Genomic DNA, 16,757 nt, shown 5'->3' on the forward strand with positions numbered 1-16,757 from the left:
TCCAAGAATAGAGCAGTTCTTTTTCTTAACAATTCCAAGTCAGAAGAGTGGGAAAAAATTAGATCGAGGCACGTGGAAGAATTCAGGATCCAGTCCAGTCTACAAGAAGATAATGAAACTTGAAAAAAATGAAAGTACTGCTATTCAATAACAAATGTATTGTAATTTTTCGTGAAATACAATTTTTTTCTTTATATAGTCATAATGATTTCTATGGAATATAATCAAAGCAACATTAATTTGATTGCAAAATAACTTTAGTGTCATCAAACTTAGTCTGTTTACAAGAGTACAGCAATAATAGCAATGGACTACATCATATATTTTTTTAAGTCTGCTCTGCTGAAACTTTTGATAAGGGATCTCAGATTGGACTTTGAAAAGCCTCTTCAAGCGAAGAAGCTGAGGACTCACTATCAGACTGTAATGTCTATATATTTGAGTGAAGTTTTCTCTTCCTGAGTTTACCAAAGTATCTTGGGGTGTCTGACCCTCTCAGGAAGTAACATTCTTTAGTCACTGCAAGGCTAGTAATGCTGTAAGAAAACTACTGTGTATTCAAGTTAACAAGTTAATTTTTTTCAGGGGCCAATATTGACTCCATAAAATCAACCTTAGGTTCTTAAAACTCTGTATCTGAAAATATCAGATTACAATCAAAGCCTTGGTAATATAAACAGTGTTTCCAATTGTGACCTGTTACAAAGAGAACAGATTCTTAGTGGACTTATGCAAATAACTACAATAAATACTCACTGATACTTTATAAATTCTGTAGGGAGCAGCTAAAAAGAGATGTTAAATGTTTTAATTCTGTTTACAAAAGTATACTTAACCCAATTGTTGTAAATTATAGATAGCTTAAGATTCAAAAGAAAGTTTCATTAAATCTAGACAAAAAAGAAACATTAAAATAATAAAACAGCAAAACTTCAAATAAAAATCCACAAATACATTATTCTCATCAGTGTATTGAGTCCCATCTTATTAATTATTCTATTAAATTTTGGAATAATTTCATAAAGCCATTAGTTTTTTTTCACTAGAGTTCTGAAAACTCTTATCAGTCTAATGGTATAATCTTAAAATTATCAGAATCCTGTATTACAGAATATTTTTTATTGATCTATTTGAAGATGCAACACATTAGAATTATAGTTGCTTGCAAAAATCTATTCAAATAGTATTAGAAAAACCTGTTAACTGTGGACGATAGGGCCTAAAATTACCATGGTTAAAGATCTAACGAGAGGTCATTATAAAATGACTCAAACCACAAGGAAATTTGATATTTTACTGTGGCTTATGACATTTTAACATAGTAACCAACATTATGGCAGATATATCAGATTTCTAGGATTTTCATACAATTTTTGGAGCACATATTAACAGATACATAAAAATATAATTCAAACATTAAACAGATTTTTAAATTTTACAATGCTTCCCATATAATTTAACATATCAAGTAAGCCTAATTAGTTTAATATCTTTCATTTTCAGACACCTTCTGATATTCCACGAGTCCTCTGACATGTCCCAAAATTAGTTGGAGGTCAAAAAGGCTTAGTTTAAAATTTCCTTGTGGGAAGATTCTGGAAAAAAAAAAAAAGTGTAAAATACTTGATTAAACATGATCCCTGGTCAATACGAAAGAATGAGAGGTAAATACAGAGAAGTTACATAGTTGAAAAAAATACTCCTTAAATATTGAGAAGAGTTACTTTTCTTAAGTAATTAAAGCCCTAAGAAAAGATAATAGAGAACACAAATTGCTTGCAAAAAAAAAAAAAAGAGTCAAATAATATCAGAAAAAAACTTCATTAATTAGCAATGGACAACAGGACTTAAAACTGCCGTAATGTTGATGCATAGGTTGTGAGAAGGCCACCATTGTTCCGAGTGAAAAATGAACTACTCTAGCCCCTTTCACCTTCCAACTTGTGAAAATGGTGTTGACTCAATGCCTGTGGCATATTTTCATGCAGGAGAGGAAGCAAAGTGCACCAATTGTTCCTGTTCCTCACCCTTGACACTGTGAAGGCTCAGGATTTTGTCAATAAAAGATAGGATGTTGGATCTGTGGTGTTATCACTTTGGTGACAATGACAATCATCTCTGCTCTGAAGCTGGCAGGAAGATGCAGAACAAAGACAATGGCCTATTGTGTTGCAGAACAGGACTGAATAATAAAAGGAGGCCAAAACTTTACCTTGTTGAAAGCATAAAGTTTACAATATCAAACTGCATAACAAGTCACACTAAGACTCAATATCTTCTTTGATGCCTACATCTCACGAAAATGATTCAGCTGCAATGAGAGCGTGAAGAAATAAACTGCCAATTCTGCTGTCTTGCCAAGGGAGCCTACAGCAAGGTAGTATCAAGGATAGTGGCAGCCACCAAGGTCCTCACCGCTGAACATAAAGGAAAAGCATCCAGCCTCAAAATAGCAACACCATATAAACATATTATTTAGATTTTTGTTGAATAACAGTTGCTGAATTTGATAAAACTACTTTCTGCTGAACAATGACAGTGGGATTACTATTCTCATGATAGACCAGACCCCTTTGATGGTGAAAAGGAAAACAAACGGGGACTATGGTAGCATAGTCACTGATAAGAACAGACCATGAGGGAAGAACTAAGAACATTCAGGACTTTTTTGATCTTATGATTATCTGGGGATATGAATGTAAAGCCCAACTTTTTATTAAATGTGAGTAGGTGGGTTGAGGGGCATTGTTTGTTCAATATGGAATTTCTTTATTTATATCCATTGGGAATCTTAATAAATAAGTGCAAAGTACGCCCAAGCCTAGACCAAACTATCCTCCTCTGAAGTTGACTCAATTCTTTGAAAATGATTAAGGACATTGGAATTCTCTAACATATAAAATGGTCAAAATCTTATTAGAAGAATTCCAATGAAACCTCTTCACATATCACTGACATATTCGGTGCTGAATATTTTAAGTATTTAAGAAGTGAGCAATAAAACAGTAGGAAATATAGCAATATATCAAGTTAAAGAATTAATTAAACAGATATTCTCTGTATGATTTTACTTGGATCAGAAATATTTCATACATAAATCTTATACATTAATTTCCAAAATTTATGTATATAGTTTTAATTACATATTTTTGTTAACAAATCAACAAGCTTTTATATTCAATGGCTGAATGGAAATCCTTTCACTCACTTAAATAAATTCTTTCATATAGTGAATGACATTTATCAAATATGTCATCATTATCTCATTTAAGAATAAATAAAAAGGAGAACTTACTTTAACACCTTTTGTAAGAAACGAATCCAAGCCTTAATAAAAGGTAATCACAATTAAATCATGTATTTTGTCACGGTGTGGAGATATTTTGAATATTCAAACTTTTTTCATCCCATTAGCAAAAATCTGTCAATAATCTTTCTAGATGGTTATCTATAACCATAAAAAGGTGCCAACCTATAAAATGGTAACCCTGTTAGATAGTATATAAGTAATCTCCTATAGCTTCACTTGAAGTCAGCAATATAACTTATTTATTTCTAAATATAGTAGGCTTACAACCATGTTTCTCTAATGGATAGACCTCTCACACTAAAATCAGGGGATTTGGCTATGTGTCTCTTACTTGTAGTTTTCACTGAAATAAACCTAAGATATCAGAGAGAAGCCTAAAGTAGAGTTACCCTACCTAAAACTGCTTGGCCATATTGATATATTTTTGTCCACCCTATATACTAGGTATAGAATTCAATACATAACAAACTGACTAAGTAGTAAGGTGGAGTCACTATACCACTGGCCAGTGGTGTAATAACTCCATAGACAGATTTTTCCATTGAATGGAGTAAACAGAATAGAAAGGGAAAAAATCAGATGTTAATATTAAAAGTCACAATTTCCTTCTGTTGCATGCTTAGGAAATTGGTGTCAATGCAATCCTAGTCTCTCACTATATACTAGATCATTTACCTCTAGTTACATATCCTTTTCTGATATTTTCTATCTTGATATAATAAAGAAACAAATAAGAATAATACAGGCTTTCTTTAAGCTTGATGTCTCCAACATTTCTTTTCTAATTTCCTGGTAGATGGTAGGCTCTTTAAGCAAATAGATTGTGCCTCTGTACCTTCATAACCCAAGATGGATCCTTGCACATTGTAGTGACATAGTAATTACTTCTGTGACTGAATAGAATAATTTCATCGCTAACCTTCTTGACAGATTGCACTACACATGTTGCTCATATTTTTCATACTGATTTTATCTCTTGTAACATTGCTTTAACTCTAAATTCTCTTGGAAAAAAATTTGCAAATGTTCAGTGCCCTTGTAATTAGCCAAACCTGTAGAGTTATTCTACAGACTCTACTACAAAAGAGTATACAGCTGTCTTATTGAAAATATATCTTCTTTTTAGTGTGAAGTTCTGAGATAATTCTTTCTTTCTTTCTCTATTCCTGCCTACTGACTCTATTTAGATGATTAAATATTTTTAATATTAATATAATAAAGGGATAACCTGCAAAATAATTTTGGTTTTCAGGTCAATTGCATTGGATATAGCTATATTGTCTGGTTTAAAATACATTGTAAAACATGAATAATCATTGATATCAATTATCGTTTATTATAACAAAACACCCTCAAATAGACAGACTCTTAAAAAGTATGCATTTTCCTTAAGGTTCAGTGGGTTGGGTTATTGTTCACAGTTGAGCTGGCTCAGCCAACCTTGGCTGAATTGGCTCATAACGGGGAGGTCTATTAGGTCAACACATAAGGTAGGATAGTTTAATTCACTTGTCTGGAATTTGGCAAGCTACTAAGTGAAACAACCACTGCAAATGGGTTACTTGTCTCTTCCCATCCAGCATACTAGTCAGGAGTTCTTAACATAGCCATTATATGACACTACGAACAGAAAACAAGGGCAAACTCAATTGTACAAATACTTATACAGACTCTACTGGCTTGAGTTTCCTTTTGTTCATTGGTCAAAGAAGTCTGGAAACATATTGTACTAGAATTAGTATGGAAGAGTGCTATCAGAGTCAGTAAAGAAGCAAAATGTCAAAGGGTGTGAATATAAAGAATAGTGAACATAATGCCAAAATCTGCAAAATGCCTCCGTCTTATCCCAATAATTTATGTAACTCTTACAATAGAAAAAAACACGTATTAACCCCATCTCCTCCAAATGTTTCTTTTAATTATAGCATCACACACTGAATCCAGAATATCATGATTTAAAATTGTATGCACATTTGGCTTTTCAGATGTTTTTCCTATCAATTCAGTATGCAAGCAATATAGAAAGATGATAGAAGGACAAAGTAATATTAATACTCACTCCATTTGAAAATGGGAAGAATGGGACATGCATGGCAGTCACTTTTCCACAGAAATGTTGAAGTCCCACCAGCCATGCAATTCTCCCTATTCTGGAGTTATGAAATATTACTTAAGACTATGTTCTATCCTAAAAGTATACCATGTCCATCCACTATTGCCTGTGGACTTTTGTCTTATGATCTAAACTCCCTTTTTTTCATAAAAAAAATAAGTCATGTTTGAAGTTGAGTATCTTTCTCAACCTGCTTTCTGACTTTAGCGTGCTAGGTGCTGAAAGATCCTTTTAATTCAAGCTAGCATTGCTTTCACTAAAATAACTTCCTTAAACATTGTGTAGGTTTCCTCTAAACCTGATTGTCTTTACTGCATGCATTACTATCCACACCCACAATTATTTCTGGGGAGACTTTGGTAAACTTTGGGCATGTTAGATTGCTGTGAGACAATGTTCTTAAGATTCTTAGAAGTCCTTGTGTCTAGCAGAGAGGAAACCACTGAAGTCATTCAGAAACCTTACCAGTGGTCTCTAGCATACCTTTCACTTTATTTTGAACCTGAGGCTATTTCTTGCTTTAAGATCTTTTGCAACCTTGAAATTATAGAATTGATAAAAAGTTTTATTTTTTAAATCATAAAGTTCTGGATCATTCATATTCTCTCTAATTATGTATGCAGATTGTAATGTTTTAGCTTAGCTCATCTCTTTCCTGCATATTATCATAGACAGTTAAAAGAAGCCAAATGGTACTTTCCAATTTCTACCTGGAAATCATCTGCCGAAGTCCACAAGCTCATTATATGCATTTTTCACACTCCAAGTTACCACAGTTAACAGTTTTTATCATTTCGCTATCACATAATGTAGGTTTCCATTTTCCAGGTTTCTTTAACAATTTCCTTACCACATCAACAGTCAGACAGATTGTCATATCCCAAATTCAAACCATATACCTAAAATTTTGGTTATGGCAGCACCTAGTCTTTATTATTTCATCTATGTCTGTAGCAGTCATATATTACTACATAACAAACCATCTAGAAACATAGTCTCTTAAAATAAAACAAAAAGAAATTTATTTTGCTCACAATTCTGTGAGTTGACTAACATTCATTTTACTTAATTGTGATACCCATAAAATTGAAAAACTTAAGAAAACGATAATGGATTTGAAAATAGACATCCATTATTAAAGCTCATAATTAGATAACTTGTGAATGAGAACTGAAATTCTAAGATAAACTATAGATATAGAGGTAATCAAATAGTTGACACCAGGTAAGTCTTTTAATTAATACAAAACCCTTATTTTTATCAGTTTAGACTACTATAACAAAGTACTACAGAATGGACAGCTTATAACAACAGAAATTATTTTCTCACAGTTCTGTAGGGTGAAAGTCAAAGTTGAAGGTGCTAGCGTGGTTGGATTCTGATAAGGACCATCTTTTGGGTTGCGGATTTCCATCTTCTCCTTTTATCTTTTACACAGCAGAAAGCAAGCTAAGTAATTCTCCAGCCTCTTCTGATTCCACTTGCGAGGGCTCCACACTATTGTGAGGCTGTCATCCCATTTTTGAGGGCTCCACCCTGTTGACCTAATTACTTCTCAAATGGCCCACCTCTCAATCTTATCACTTTGGGATAAGTCTCTACATATAGATTTATGGAGCCAAACATTCAGTACACAAAACCATACATATAGCTTGTGAGATAAAAATGTAAAATTCCATTATTTAACAAAATAATAAGAGGAAATAGTATGAGAGAAACATGGCCTTATAATATGCTATGAATGTATCTATCAGTAATTCAGACCTATGAAATAAGAAAGATATGTTTCAAGTTGGAATCAAATAGAGAGTGCTTTAATAATACTAGTATTTGTAGTTTTAAAATGCCAACCTTTAAGATTAGCTCCAGGACTTGACAAAATCTAGTTAGTGGATGCAGTCAAGTAGTAAATATCAGCTTTAGAAATAAGTTAGAGAACATGACATTTCCTGTTATACGGAGGTAACTTAAAGAGACATGGTTGTCTTCAGATGCTCAAGCTATAAACTACATATTGTATCTTTTGACAAGGAGCACCAATAATTATCATTATCTGCTTCCCATATCTTGCTTTTTATGGGAGGTTTTCTTCTTTCTCTCTACATTAACATATTTAGATGATAAGTCTAAATATGTCCTTTTCTTTTTCTTATAGGTTTCATTCTAATATTTGTGTGTCAAGTCTTTTTTTTTTTTTTTTTCATACTCATTCTCACATTTATTGTGAGGACTTTTGCCTTCCATGTCTGGAGATATTTTGTACCAATGAACACAAATACCTTCGTAAGTGTCCATTATCATTCACGAACTCAAAACCTCATATTTCTAAGACAGAGTCTACTTACATATTTAAATTATTAAAAGTCTCTTTTCTTGAGCAAAATGATCATTTTACATTTCCCAGGACAATATGTGAAAAGACTTACATTTGCATTACTCTCCTTTCCATCCATAGCATCATGAAAACTGCTGGAGTGTCTCTGCAAGGGTTTCAGAACATCTTAGGTTTATTTTCATTTATTTAGCACTTTTATCAGCTACTGCTGAGTTCTGTTTCCTCCTATAGAACTCATCATATCTGATCAAATCACATCCTCACTCCCATTTGTTTTCATCAACATGAAATATTGATACCTCCAGTGGGGTACAAGTTGAACTTGAAAAGAATGGGAACATCTATGATATTTTATCTTAGAGTATATTGACAAACCTTCTCTAAGTTATTTCTTCCCAGTCCCAGACATCATAGATTGCTTGCGAGAGAAAGAGTGGTATCAACAGCTGCAGTCTGAGGGAAGTATTCTTATGAATCCAAACAACTGACACTTTCTACATCCCTAGTGATTTATTCTTACCACAAAACTGTTTTGCAGAGGAAAAAATGACTACCAAGCTTCCTGAGGAATTGGTACTAGCCATATAATGACCAGAGAAATTCAGAAAATCCCTGTGGATCCACATTAAGTATATATCCATTAATCTATGTCCAAATGACTCTCCATTTTTCTCTCAGTTTCTTAGCAATTCTAAAGGAGAAAAACTCCATACATCGAGAAATTAATAGTCACAGCATCGGCATTATTCTACTACTTGTAGAAGGGCATCAAAAGTGAGAATAATTAAAGCCAACATGAAGTTAGAACACTAATATCCTATATTTATTCCTTTAATGTTATTTCCTGATACGTGGTATAATAGTATATTTTTATGTCCTCAGAGATTACTGAAATTTGAAAGCAGACACTGTGCCTTATTCATACTTTCCCACAGATTAGTACAGGGTTTGGTGTGTAACCGATTCTCTCTAATTCTTTCATAGAAAAGTGGTTGGATAAATGAATGAATGATTGAATAGATATGTTACTCCATAATCATAAAAACATTGAATAAAAATATTATGCAAACAAAAAGACTATAAGGGCTTTACTTTTATAGCTTTGTTTTCTGAAAAAGCCATTTTGATTGAACAGCGGAGAAAAATCCTACTTTAAATGTGATAAGGTCTCCTGCTGTTTGATATTTTGTCTAAGTAATTACGAAACTTCTAAGAACTTTGAGCAATGTGCCAACATATCACATATAGTTTTGTAAGTATCTTTAACAAATCTTCTCTTTTTTAATTAATGAAAAGGAAATCTGTTTATAATAAACTGGAAAGTAATGGTAGTGTGAAAAAAATACCATTGAAGCAGAATATTTATTGGAGAAGGAGCTAGTGGGCCATCTATGTAATTTAGAGGATTTGTGTAGGAGTGTGGAAAGGTACATTGTGATGAGACACCAGAGCTTATCCAAAACAACTGTATTAATTAAGGTTAGATTCACCTTTGAGTAATAAAAAAAAAATTAGTACAGCAGTGACTTCATCAATGTGGAAACTATTTTTTTTTTCTCAAGCAAATAAACCTGAAGGTAGTATAGGACTATTATATTAGGAGCCAGTTTACTACTCTTGACCTGCTTTACCATACTTATCATTAATATACTCCAGATTCAATGTAGCTAACAGAAGGCTGAAGAACATACCACTTCCTGTTAGAACACATCCTGGAAATTACAGAGGGACATTTTCATTCTTTCAATTGGCCAGGTCTCAGGCGTATGACTACAGCTATTTCCAAGTAAGCCTTCACAATATAATGTTTATCCCAGGTGGCCATGTACCCAGCCAATTCCAGGGAAAAAGAAAGAAAACATTTAGTATATAATGACCAGTTTTGACTCCAAAATGAAATAGATGTACAATGTCTATATTTGGTTAAACAGGGCATTTTGAAAGTACCGAGTCTCGGGTTCTGAGTCTGAACAAACATGAAATCATATATTCAGCTATGATGGTTAATTTTATGTGTCATTTTGGCTAAGACACAGTACCTACCTATTTGGTCAAACATAATTTAGCTGTTTCTGTGATGTATTTTTTATTGTTGAATCTCATTTTTAAAATAAATTTTATTATGCCTGTTTGAGGTTTACAACATGATGTTATGGGATACATATTGATAGTAAAATGTTTACTATAGTGAATCAAATTAACATATGCAGTATCTCACATAGTTATTTATATGACAACAACAGCTAAAATCTACTTATTTGACAAAAAATATCTGCGATGTATTTTTTAGGTAAGATTAATATTAAAGTCAATAGACTTTTAGTACATACATTAGCCTCAATAGTGTGGGTTGGTGGGCCTCATCTAAGTTAAAAGTTTTCCTAGAAAAAGACTGACCTCTCCAGAAGAAGAAGGAATTCATCCAGCAGGCTGCCTTCTTACCTGAACTGCAGCATTATCTCTTCCCTGGGTCCTCAGCCCACCTGCCTCCCCTGCATATTTTGAACTTATCAAGCTGTACAATCTCATGAGCAACTTACCTTCTCTCTCTCTCTCTCTCTCTCTCTCTCTCTCTCTCTCTCTGCATAGTGGTATTTTTCACTCATCTATTGATGCATAAGGAATTATCCTAAGACTTAGTTTGTTTAGATGATGATTCAGGGTCTCATGAATTTGACCAAGTCTCAACTGGGCAATTTGGATCTGGGTCACCTCCGCTGTTCTCGATGGTCTTACTACACATCAGTGACCTCACCTGGGAGGACTGAGATGGCTAAAAAGTCAGAGATAACTGTGGCAGCCAAGGCCTCTGCCCGTGTGGTTTCTCATATACTAGATTATCCAGGTTTCTTCATGTGACAATGGTAGGGTTTCAAGTGCCTCTAGAGTGAAAGCATGCAAGGCCCCTGAGTCCTGGACTCTGAACTTGCACTTTTGTAACACATCACAAAAAGAGTCAAAACTCAATGGATGAACGAATAACATCTACTTTTGATGAAAAAAGTGCAAATGATTTTGGCCACTCTTTCAGAGTGTCACATGGGAGCTCTAATTCTAGCACTTAGAGATACTATTTATGACAATGATTAACACCAAGCTGTTGACATGTGATGTTATTTAAATTCGGTTAATGGTAACAATAACCCACTTTATATACTTGCATTTTAATGCATTTCTTAGAGAAAGCTAGTTGAAACTTTTTAGTACTTACAAGCAGATTGAGCAGCATGTTTTAAATTTACACACTAAAAGTAGATTTGTTGACAAAAATAACTTGTTCCAAATAATATATGACTGTCAAATACAATGCTGCCTATATAAGACCAACGTCTCATTTTAGTTGACTTAAAGTTTCCCCTTAGATGGCTGAATGATTATGCATGTCCTCAGAAACAGTGTCTGTGATTGGGTGCAACACATACATTGCTGTCTAGGTAAAACTGCTTGTTTAGCAAAGCAAAAAATGTTGGCAATCAAGAGACTTTTCCATTAACGCGTTGAATATGTAATGGCCTTATTATCTCCTCTTTGCTTGGCTCCTGTTGCTATATTGCCATTTCAGAAAGCAGAAAATAGGTCACAAGTGTTCTACTGGCTTGATGCTTATGGTGACAGGGTGGTCCTTCAGCCACTTTTCCTAGTTGCTCTCCCATCAGGGTCCTTAATTCAGCCACAGACTATAAGTTGTAAAGGCTATAGAACTTGTTTGATTTTATGGAACACATATTTTTACTGTAGCCTTTCCGTGAACCTGTCCCTTCTCCTCCAATCCACCATCACTGTAGGTATTCTCTGTGACTACTTCAACTACTTTTATAGGTCACAAGCCAAATTCATTATGCTTATATTTTTCTGAGTGAAATCTTATTGATTTAATTACATATTCACCCATTACTTCCTTGATGGGGTGTACTATGAACATTACATATACATGTATACATGTATTTATTATATATCACAAGATTTTTAGAATATAAAATTTTTAAAGAGACATAAGTATTCAAAAAGTGAACAATGATTACATAATAATTATGTAAATGCATTCTGCATTCTGACAATGAAGTATATTTGTATGAAATATGCATCTTATATTATAAAGTTATAACAGATAAAAGTAATTTAACTCTAAAATGTTTATAGAATACCAAAATACATTTTACATACAAAACTAAAAAAAAATTTATATAAATGCATAAAAATACGAAGTTTTTTACGTCAAATTTTCTGAATCATTTTACTCAGTATATAAAACATACAATGTTGATATTAGATAGAACACATTATTTTTGGCAGATTATATTTTCCTGTATATCAGATATTTAGAGAAAACACTCTTACATCACACTTTTTATAATCAAGAATAAATAGTTTATTTCCATGTATCATTACCAAATGGTCTTAGTGTCTGAATGAAAAGATAAAGGGCTGCCACAAACTAGCAAAGATGCCTTTCCATGACTTTTTTTGATGTCGTTGCTCCAATTCTGCTCTCTTCCATGCCAAGAGCTACTTAGTCATTGCTTGGTGTGAAGCAAACATTTGTAGTTAGTGGTCACAGTCCTGGTTGCCTTCCTAAAGCCTCAGTTCCTTTAGTGTAACATAAAAGTAATAATTTCTCTGCAAGGTTATTAAGAATTTGAGGGTGAAAGGATAACTTTATCATTCTAAGAGTCCTTATGTTTGATTTTCAAGAAAATATTAAGTAAAATAGAGAAACATTGTAAAAATAATTGCAGCTTTAGTTGAAAACTAGAAAGGGAAAGAAAAACTGTAGACCAGAAATACAGAATTCCCCCTAAAAGAAATACACGCAATAACAGCAAACAGCAAAAACTGAGATCTGGCTTGTAAGTAGACTACTAAAATATGTCACTTATGTCTGGCAAGAGAAAGGAGCCACAACTGCATTGTGGAAGGCCAGATTCAGGTTTGCGGAACAGAGAGGTGTGTCACTACATCCCCTACTCATAAACTTCAGCATTTAAGACTGGAAACAAGCCCATGGCTGACAGCAAAAAATCAAGTGACTCTGGGATCTGACTGCCAATATAATTGTTGAGAATAATTTGCCTATAGCCATTAAAAATGAAAATCCTGGAGTTATAGTTGATGCCTTCTGTCATATCCAATATCCAAATCATGAGTGAATCCTGTATATTTTATGTTCAAAATACATTTAAAATCCAATGAATTCTCACTATTCCAAATTACCACCTTAAGCCAAGCCATGATAACCTCTTAATATAATATTGGGAGCAGCTCCTAAATAGTGTTTCTATTTACATCCTTATTTCAAAGTCTATTCTCCATGTATTACCCAGAATCATGAGCTTAAAACAAGTTAGCTCACTAAGCTCTACAGACCTGACCAATGGCTCACTGCCCTACAGAGGAGGGGCTGGATTATTCTTAATTACCTTGAAATAATTGAAGTGGTTTGCCCCTCCTATTCATCTGCCTCCCCAACTGTGTCTGCTGTTATAATCACATGGCTCACTTTATTCTAGCCATATTGGGCTTCTTGCTATTTCACGAAGTATGTTTCTCACTCCAAGGTGGAATATAGAAAATGTATAATAAGCTTTTAAACATTAATAGATGATTCTTGGGACCTTATGATTTAGCCCATGTCTTTTGAATCCATGATAAAAGATTTCATTAGAAAGAGGTTTTCTAAATACACTGGTAAGCTACACTATATATAGTTTCATATATATATATATGTGTGTGTGTATTTCTGAGCTCTCTATTTCTTATACTATACTTATGTCTTATACTATATATATGTACATATGTAAAATAAGAGACAGAGAGCTCAGAAATGAATCCACACATCTGTATTCAACTGATCTTTGGCTAAGGCATCAATAACATACCATGGGGAAAAGACGGTGTCTTCAATAAATGGTGTTGGAAAAATGAGATAGTCACATGCAGAAGAATTAAATTGGACTTTATCTCAGCCCACATCCAAAAGCCATCTCAAAATGAATTAAAGCCTTGAATGTAAGACTTGAAACAGTAAGACTACTAAAAGAAAATAAAGGAAACAAATTCCTAGACATTATGTTTAGCAAATATTTTTTGGGATATGACTCCCAAAAGCATAGTCACTGAAAGCATAAACAGACTAGTAAGATTATATCAAATTAAAATACTCTTTTTGCATAGCAAAGGAAACAAACAGGGTGAATAGACAACCTATAGAATGGGAGAAGATATTTGCAAAGCAAAAAATATGGTAAGTGGTACATATTAAACATAAAAGCAACTCACATAACTCAATAATGAAAAAAACAAATAATCTCTTTTAAAAATGGGCAAAATACCTGAATTGACATTTCTCAAAAGAAGACATGCAATAGCCAAAAGCTATATGAAAAAAATGCTCAACATCACTAAATATCAGAGCAATGCAAATTAAAACCACAAGTTTATAAACATTTGCCATTATTAGGCTGACAAGTGAATATGACTTAGAAAAAAATATAAACGTTGGCTGAGCACAGCGGCCACCCCTGTAATTCCAGCATTTTGGGAGGCCAAGGCAGGTAGCTCACTTGAGCTCAGGAGTTCGAGACTAGCCTGGGCAACATGGCGAAACCCCCTTTCCACTAAAAATGCGAAATTAGCTGGGTGTGGTGGCATGTGCCTGTAGTCCCAGCTACCTGGGAGATTGAGGTGGGAGGATCGCTTGAGGCAGGGAGGCAGAGGTTGCATTGAGCCGAGATGGAGCCACTGTACTCCAGCCTGGGTGACAGAGTGAGACCCTGTCTCTAAATAAATAAGTAAATAAATAAATAAAAACAAGATAATTGTTTGTTCTCCTATAGTACATACAAAAGGCAAACAAACAATGAATCTAGACTTGAAGTTAGTTTTGATCTTATGTATGCAGAGCCATATGTGGGTATAATGAAAGATAAATAATATCACTGGTATCTGATATTTATATTAAAAAATAGTTCAGCACATCAAAATCCTGGTGCATGTATTTCAATATTAGTTATACAGAGAACAGGTTATAACTTAATGCTTGCAGTAAAAAAATATATAAATACATTTCAGTTACATAGTATTTAATGATAGTGGTTGAAATTGCAGACTGAAATTAAATTCCATCTCTGCTATTTTCTTATTGTTAGAATCTGGTTCAGTCACCTAAAGGAATATTGAGACGGGTTGAGGGAATATATTAAAACATTTTAACAGTGCTTGGCACAGCTTAAGGATTTTCAGAAGTTAAGTATTGCTGTACAAAAATTTAAAAAGTTGAGCTTCACAGTTAAGGCCATTGGAACAAAATGGTCCATCATAGACCTGTTTATACGTTGTAAAATTTTGACGAGATGTAAATTACTACCCAGTTTCTAAAAGAGTATGATTGCAAACTGTGCAATTAACAATTGTAGTTATCAATTCATTTTTTAAAGCTTAACTATTTTTATGACTGATCACACTATTCTGTCACTTAGTGTTATAAAACCATAATTTTATTAAATGAGGATATATAATCAATCTTTACTATTTATTAAGCGTGTTTCTACTAGTAACATTATCATGATTACCCATGCAGACACTTATATTTGTGTGTGTGAGTGGAATATAATACATATGACTGCCCTTTCCTAGGTTTATTGTTTTTATTATATAGACTTCAGCTTAAAAATGACATAATTTTTACTGTATTCTGATTATTTTATCCATTAAAATACTGAAGAGTTAATGTATGATTTGATGATTGATCTCCTAATTAAGTTTTTACTAATTTGCATATATCTCAGATCCAATCAAGAGAAAATAAACATTTCACAGGAAGAGGATTAGTAATCAAACCAAATAGTTAATATATCAAGCATTTAAAGTTCTTATAAACAATTTGTTACTCTCCTAATAAATTGTTTTGCCAAAGGTTCTATACACTTTCTAGTATTGGCCTTGAATTTTTTGCAGTGTTTGACTTTATATTATTATACTCATCTGTGTCATTTTACTTTTGCTTTTACTCAAATCTGTATCAAAATGTTGAAATACAAATTATCCTCTATATGAAAATAATTAATTTGTCTTTTAAAATTGCTTTTGTTTCATATTGACTAATTTGTTTTTAATTACGTTTGTTTGTAAATAAAACACTTTGCATGAACATAGTGTATATAACACAGTAAAGAATCAAATAAAGCTGTATTATGTTATTATGTTTTCTAATGTTAACTACTACATGATTTTGTCATAAAGTTGCATAATGAACTTAGTCACTATTCTTTTTATGTTGTAATGTGTGATCTTTTAATGTACTTAAAATTTACTTTAACCTCTGAGTTGGAGGCTCTTTCATTGAAAGGCAAGGAGCAACTACTGGCTAAATCAGATCTATATTTCAAACAAGGATATTTTAAATTTCAGTCAGGGAAACATATCTTTTATGTTAATGCTTCAATTTTTATCAAAATTGGTCTCTTTCTAAAATGATTCCACTCGACTTACCCTACTCATTAACATGAAATATATGAAGGACATGTGTCTCTTAGGAAGCTAATAATACCTCTGTCCCTAGAGAAAATGCAATCTGAATACCAAAAGTTGATGGGATGGATTGTCTAAAAAACGGGGTGCAGGTGGGAAGGTCTCACTTGAATAATTCAGAAACAACTCCATCTAAAAGTTTGAAGTAGAATTTTTACAACTTATTGAGGTCACCTTCATCTCTTACATATTAATTGAAATGATTTTTTTTCTTACTTGTCTTTAAGAATACAGAAGAAGAACATTTGAAGGATCTTGTTAAGCACACTCCAGTACTTAACTATAATATCTTTTCACAGTATTCAGAAGATTGTGCTGGTGAAGTAATACAGTTAATAAAAATGTTACATCATGGAAGTTATAAAGATTTAAATCAAACAAAAATCATCATATTCCAGTCAGTGCTTTCTTAATGGTAGTAGATAATTGAGACCTGCTCATTTTAAAGTTAAAAATATCATTTCCTTAAGGAA

The sequence above is a fragment of the Papio anubis genome, chromosome 2, assembly GCF_008728515.1.
Source record: "Papio anubis isolate 15944 chromosome 2, Panubis1.0, whole genome shotgun sequence".
NCBI lineage: Eukaryota > Metazoa > Chordata > Mammalia > Primates > Cercopithecidae > Papio > Papio anubis.